This window comes from Neophocaena asiaeorientalis, unplaced genomic scaffold, assembly GCF_003031525.2.
Source record: "Neophocaena asiaeorientalis asiaeorientalis breed wild unplaced genomic scaffold, Neophocaena_asiaeorientalis_V1.1 scaffold33, whole genome shotgun sequence".
Classification (NCBI taxonomy): Eukaryota; Metazoa; Chordata; class Mammalia; order Artiodactyla; family Phocoenidae; genus Neophocaena; species Neophocaena asiaeorientalis.
In genome coordinates, this window is record NW_020171988.1 from 2771200 (window position 1) to 2777643 (window position 6444).

The following is a 6444-nucleotide window of genomic DNA, read 5'->3' on the forward strand; positions in this document are numbered from 1 at the left end:
ATGGGCATTTCTGGACTGTCTATTCCATTCCCTTGGCGTATTGTGCTTCAGTAAAGTTTTATAAACTTTGGTATCAGTCTTTTACATATTTTAATGTTTATTTTTTGGTATTTGACATGTTGATGCTATGTTAATGTGACTCTTCTAAGAAGATGGTCAAGTTTTCTAGTTGTTTATTGTGTATGTATGGAAATGCAACTGACTTTTTTGCCATACGTGGGCCTCTCACTGCTGTGGCCTCCCCCGCTGCGGAGCACAGGCTCCAGATGCGCAGGCCCAGAGGCCTGGGCCCACGGGCCAGCCGCCCCATGGCACGCAGGATGCCCCCGGACCGGGGCATGAAACTGCACCCCCCTGCACCGGCAGGCGGACCCCCAACCACTGCGCCACCAGGGAAGCCCACAACTGACTTTTTTTTTAACATCTTTATTGGACTATAATTGCTTTACAATGGTTAGTTTCTGCTTTATAACAAAGTGAATCAGTTATACATATACATATATCCCCATATCTCTTCCCTCTTGCGTCTCCCTCCCTCCCACCCTCCCTATCTCACCCCTCTAGGTGGTCAAAAAGCACCAAGCTACCTGTGCTACGTGGCTGCTTCCCACTAGCTATCTATTTTACATTTGGTAGTGTATATATGTCCATGCTACTCTCTCACTTTGTCCCCGCTTACTCTTCCCCCTCCCCGTATCCTCAAGCCCATTCTCTACATCTACGACTTTATTCCTGTCCTGTTGCTAGGTTCTTCATAACCTTTTTTTTTTTTTTGATTCCGTATATATGTGTTAGCATACGGTATTTGTTTTTCTCTTTCTCACTTACTTCACTCCGTATGACATATTCTGGGTCCATCCACCTCACTACAAATAACTCAATTTCGTTTCTTTTTATGGCTGAGTAATAATATGTGCCACATCTTCTTTATCCATTGATCTGTTGATGGACACTTAGGTTGTTTCCATCTCTGGGCTATTGTAAATAGAGCTGTAATGAACATTGTGCTACATGACTCTTTTTGGATTATGGTTTTCTCAGAGTATATGCCCAGTAGAGGGATTGCTGGGTCATCTGGTAGTTCTATTTTTAGTTTTTTAAGACATCTCCATAGTGTTCTCCATAGTGGCTGTATCTATTTACATGCCCACCAACAGTGCAAGAGGATTCCCTTTTCTCCACACCCTCTCCAGCATTTATTATTTGTAGATTTTTGGATGATGGCCATTTTGACCAGTGTGAAGTGATACCTCATTGTAGTTGTGCTTTGCATTTCTCTAAAGATCAGTGATGTTCAGCATCCTTTCATGTGTTTGTTGGCAATCTGTATATCTTCTTTGGAGAAATGTCTATTTAGGTCTTCTGACCACTTTTGGATTTAGTTGCTTGTGTTTTTGATATTGAGCTACATGGAACTGCTTGTAAATTTTGGAGATTAATCCTTTGTCAGTTGCTTCATTTGCAAATATTTTCTCCCATTTTGAGGATTGTCTTTTTGTCTTGTTTATGGTTTCCTTTGCTGTGCAAAACGTTTTAAGTTTCATTAGGTCCCATTTGTTTAATTCTTTTTTCTCCTTACGTAGGTTTTTCCTAGATATTCTATTCTTTTTTTTTTGCAGTGGTAAATGGGAGTGTTTTCCTAATTTCACTTTCAGATTTTTCATCATTAGTGTATAGGAATGCAAGAGACTTCTGTGCATAAATTTTGTAAGTCTTTTGGTTGAATCATTTAATCCATTTGCATTTGAAGTAATTATCGATATGTATGTCCCTATTCCCGTTTTCTTAATTGTTTTGGGTTTGTTATTGTAGGTCTTTTCCTTCTCTTGTGTTTCCTGCCTAGAGAAGTTCCTTTAGCATTTGTTGTAAAGCTGGTTTGGTGGTGCTGAATTCTCTTAGCATTTCCTTGCCTGTAAAGCTTTTAATTTCTCCAAGATCCTTGCTGGGTACAGTAATCTTGGTTGTAGGTTTTTCCCCTTCATCACTTTAAATATATCCTGCCACTCCCTTCTGGTTTGAAGAGTTTCTGCTGAAAAATCAGCTGTTACCCTTATGGGGATTCCCTTGACCCCTCTTCTTCTGGGACCCCTATAATTCTAATGTTGGTGTGTTCAATGTTGTCCCAGAGGTCTCTGAGACTGTCCCCAGTTCTTTTCTCTTTATTCTGCTCTGCAGTAGTTTTTTCCACTGTCTTTTCGTCCAGGTCACTTATCCGTTCTTCTGCCTCAGTTATTCTGCTATTGATCCATAGAAAGAATTAGTAGAAGTCGTAAGAAAGAAAGAAAGGAGGAAGAGAGGGAAGGAGGGAGGGAGGAAGGAAGGAAGGAAGGAAGGAAGAAAAAAGTAAGAAAGAAGATAAAGTAAAATAAAGTAAGATAAAATATAATAAAATTATTAAAATTTTTAAAAATTATTAAGAAAAAAACACAAAAAATGGACGGATAGAACCCTAGGAGAAATAGTGGAAGCAAAGCTGTACAGACATAATCTCACACAGAAGCATACACATACACACTCACAAAAAGAGGATAAGAGGAAAAAATCATAAATCTTGCTCTCAAAGTCCACCTCCTCAATTTGGGATGATTCGTTGTCTAAAGGAGGGAAGGAAGGAAGGAAGGAAGGAAGGAAGGAAGGAAGGAAGGAAGGAAGGAAGGAAGGAAGGAAGGAAGGAAGGAAGGAAGGAAGGGAGCAAGGAAGGAAAGAAAGAAAGAAAGAAGGAAAGAAAGAAGATAAAGTAAAATGAAGTTATTAAAATAAAAAATAATTATTAAGGAAAAAAAATTAAAAAAAAAAAAAAAAGGAAGGAAGGAAAGAACCCTAGGACAAATGGTGGACACAAAGGTATACAGACAAAATCCCACACAGAAGCATACACATACACACTCACAAAAAGAGGATAAGAGGAAAAAGTCATAAATCTTGCTCTCAAAGTCCACCCCCTCAATTTGGGATGATTCGTTGTCTATTCATGTATTCCACAGATGCAGGGTACTTCAAGTTGATTGTGGAGCTTTAATCTGTGGCTTCTGAGGCTGCTGGGAGAGATTTCCCTTTCTCTTCTTTGTTCTCACAGCTCCCAGGGGCTCAGCTTTGGATTTACCCTGCCTCTGCATGTAGGTCGCCGGAAGGCGTCTGTTCTTCGCTCAGACAGGACGGGGTTAAAGGAGCCGCTGATTCGGGGGCTCTGGCTCACTCAGGCCGCGGGGAGGGAGGGGCACGGAGTGCGTGGTGAGCCTCCGGCGGCAGAGGTCAGCGTGACGTTGCAGCAGCCTGAGGCTCACCGTGCGTTCTCCCGGGGGAGTTGTACCTGGATCCCGGGATCCTGGCCGTGGCAGGCTGCACAGGCCGTGGCAGGCTGCACAGGCTCCCCAGAAAGGGGTTGTGGATAGTAACCTGTGCTCGCACACAGGCTTCTCGTGCCCGTCTCTGGGGTCCGCGCTGTTAGCCGCTGCTCGCGCCCGTCTCTGGAGCTCCTTTAAGCAGCGCTCTTAATCCCCTCTCCTCGCGCACCAGGAAACAGAGAGGGAAGAAAAAGTCTCTTGCCTCTTCGGCAGCTCCAGACCTTTTCCCAGACTCCCTCCCAGCTAGCCGTGGTGCACTAACCCCCTGCAGGCTGTGTTCACGCCGCCAACCCCAGTCCTCTCCCTGCGCTCCGACCCAATCCGGAGCCTCAGCTCCCACCCCCGCTCGCCCTGGCGGGTGAGGAGACAAGCCTCTCGGGCTGGTGCGTGCTGGTCGGCCCTGATCCTCTGTGCGGGAATCTCTCTGCTTTGCCCTCCGCACCCCTGTTGCTGTGCTCTCTGCCGCAGCTCCGAAGCTTTCCCCCTGCGCCACCCACAGTCTCTGCCCGAGAAGGGGCTTCCTAGCGTGTGGAAACCTTTCCTCCTTCACAGCTTTCTCCCACTGGTGCAGGTCCCATCCCTATCCTTATGTCTCTGCTTATTCTTGCCTTTTGGGAGGTCTGAGGTCTTCTGCCAGCGTTCAGTAGGTGTTCTGTAGGAGTTGTTCCATGTGTAGATGTATTTCTGGTGTATCTGTGGGGAGGAAGGTGATCTCCGCGTCTTACTCTTCTGCCATCTTGTTATTCTTTTTTTTATCCTTGTGGCTTTAATTTTTCAAGAACCTTGGAGTGAAAGAGGACCACCTTTCTGATTCTTCATTTTAAAGAGCACTTATAATATTTTCCTATTAGGATATATATTTCAGATTTTAAAAATATATCCTTTATCAAGTTAAGTTTCCTTCTACTCCTAGTTTGCTAGTTCTTTTTTTTAATTATGGATTAATGGAGTGGTTTTCCTTTCATATTTATAGTATATCTCTTTTAGTGTGTTGATGTGGTAATATTTATGTATTTTCTAATTTTTCTGGCCATATTCATTTTTTTAAATCTTTAAATTTATTTTCCCTCAATACTGTATTTTTTATACAATTTTAAATGTTACTTTCATTTACAGTCATTACAAAATATTGACTCTATTCCCATGTTGTGTAACACATCCTTGAGCCTGTCTTACACCCAATAGCTTGTGCCTCCCACTCCCCCATCCATATATTGCCCCCCCACCACTGGTAACCACTAGTTTATTCTGTGAGTCTACATCTTTTTTTGTTATATTCACTAGTTTGTTGTATTTTTTAGATTCCACATACAAGTGATATCATACAGTACTTATCTTTCTCTGTCTGACTTATTTCACTTATCATTATGCCCTCCAAGTCCATCCATGTTGCTACAAATGGCAAAATTTCATTCTTTCTTATGGCTGAGTAGTATTCCATTGTACATATACACCACATCTTCCTTATCCATTCATCTGTTGAGGGACACTTAGGTTGCTTCCATGTCTTGGCAATTGTAAATAATTCTGCCATGAACATTGGGGTGTATCTTTTTGAATTCGTGTTTTTTTGGGGTTTTTGTTTTTGTTTTTGCTTTTTGGATATATATCCAGGACTGGAATTGCTGAGTCATATGGTAGCTCTATTTATAGTGTTTTGAGAATCCTCCATACTCTTTTCCACAGTGGCTGAACCAATTTACCTTCCTACTAACAGTGTACAAGGGTTCCCTTTTCTCCACATCCTCACCAATATTTGTTATTTGTGTTCTCTTTGATGATAGCTGTTCTAAACAAGTGTGAGGTGATATATCATTGTAGTTTTGATTTGCATTTCCTTGATGATTAGCAATGTTGAGCATCCTTTCATATGCCTGGTGGCCATCTGCATTTCTTCTTTGGAAAAATATATTTTTTAATTTTAAAACATCCTTGCATACCTGAGATAAACCCAACTTGATAATGGTGTATTATCTTTTTTATACACTAAAGGAGTTGAGTTGTTAATGTTTTATTTAGGATTTTTTTGTATTTATATTCATGAGTAAAATGGGCCCTTTAATTTCCCTTTCTCATACAGTCCTTAACTGGTTTGCCTATCAAGATTTTACTGGCTCCATATAAATGAAAAGGCTAATATTCATCTTTTTCTAGCCTCTGAAATAATTTGTAAAACATTCAGATGATCTGTTCCTTAAAAGTTTGGTGGAACTTGCCAATAAATCTATCTTGTCCTGGGGTTTTCTTCCTGTGAATATTTTAAACTAATGCTTCAATTTTTTAAAAAGTCTTTGCCTTACGTATAGTTATGTCTTCTTTTATACAGTTACCAACTTATGTTTTCTCTCTTTTTTTTTTGATCAGTCTATTGTGAGGTTGGTGTTTTCAAAACTTAATTTTCTTTATCTTTCTTTTTTTAATTGAAGTATAGTTGATTTACAATGTTGTGTTTTTTTCAGGTGTACAGCAAAGTGATTCAGATATGTATATATTTCTTTTTCAGATTCTTTCCCATTATAGGTTATTTCAAGATATTGAGTAGAGTTCCCTGTGCTATACAGTTGGTGCTTGTTGTTTATTTTATATATAGTAGTGTGTTTATGTTAATCCCAAACTCCTAATTTATCCCTCCCTCTTTATCTTTGTTTTTTGTTTGTTTGTTTTCTCATTCAAAACCACTCAGACAGCATTCCCTCCCTCTTACTCTCCCAAAGGAAGAGAAGAAGGATTATCACTGGCTAATGGCAGTTGCAGAAGCAACACCTAGAGCTGGCTTCACGCTCAGGAGAGAATGCTGTACCTCTTCCTTGTGGTTTTGGGTGCTCTACACATTCAGAGAAACTTGTCTAATAACGAAATATACAAATGATCCCCAAAACATTTTACCTTTGTTTTTTAATTTGCTGATTTCTGCTCAAAGTTTTAGTACTTCAGTATCCCTAAAGTACTTTTAGATTTATTCTGTAATTTTTCTAATTTCTAAGTTGGGCACTTCGTTCCTAGTGGATTTGCCTTGTTGGAATTTTAGTTCTCTTAAGTTTATGTCATGGGCTCTGGGAGGATTCCAGCAGTTTCAGACATGGAAAGGATCAATAGTCAA

The 6444-nt window shown here is 40.5% G+C and overlaps 1 non-coding gene across 1 annotated transcript; it reads right to left on the minus strand.

The window, feature by feature from the left end:
• Positions 1–6018: 6018 nt before the first annotated feature.
• On the minus strand, positions 6019–6229 carry LOC112401653 (small nucleolar RNA U3). Its single transcript, XR_003003610.1, has one exon. It is a non-coding gene; the product is annotated as a small nucleolar RNA U3 (small nucleolar RNA).
• Positions 6230–6444: the final 215 nt, after the last annotated feature.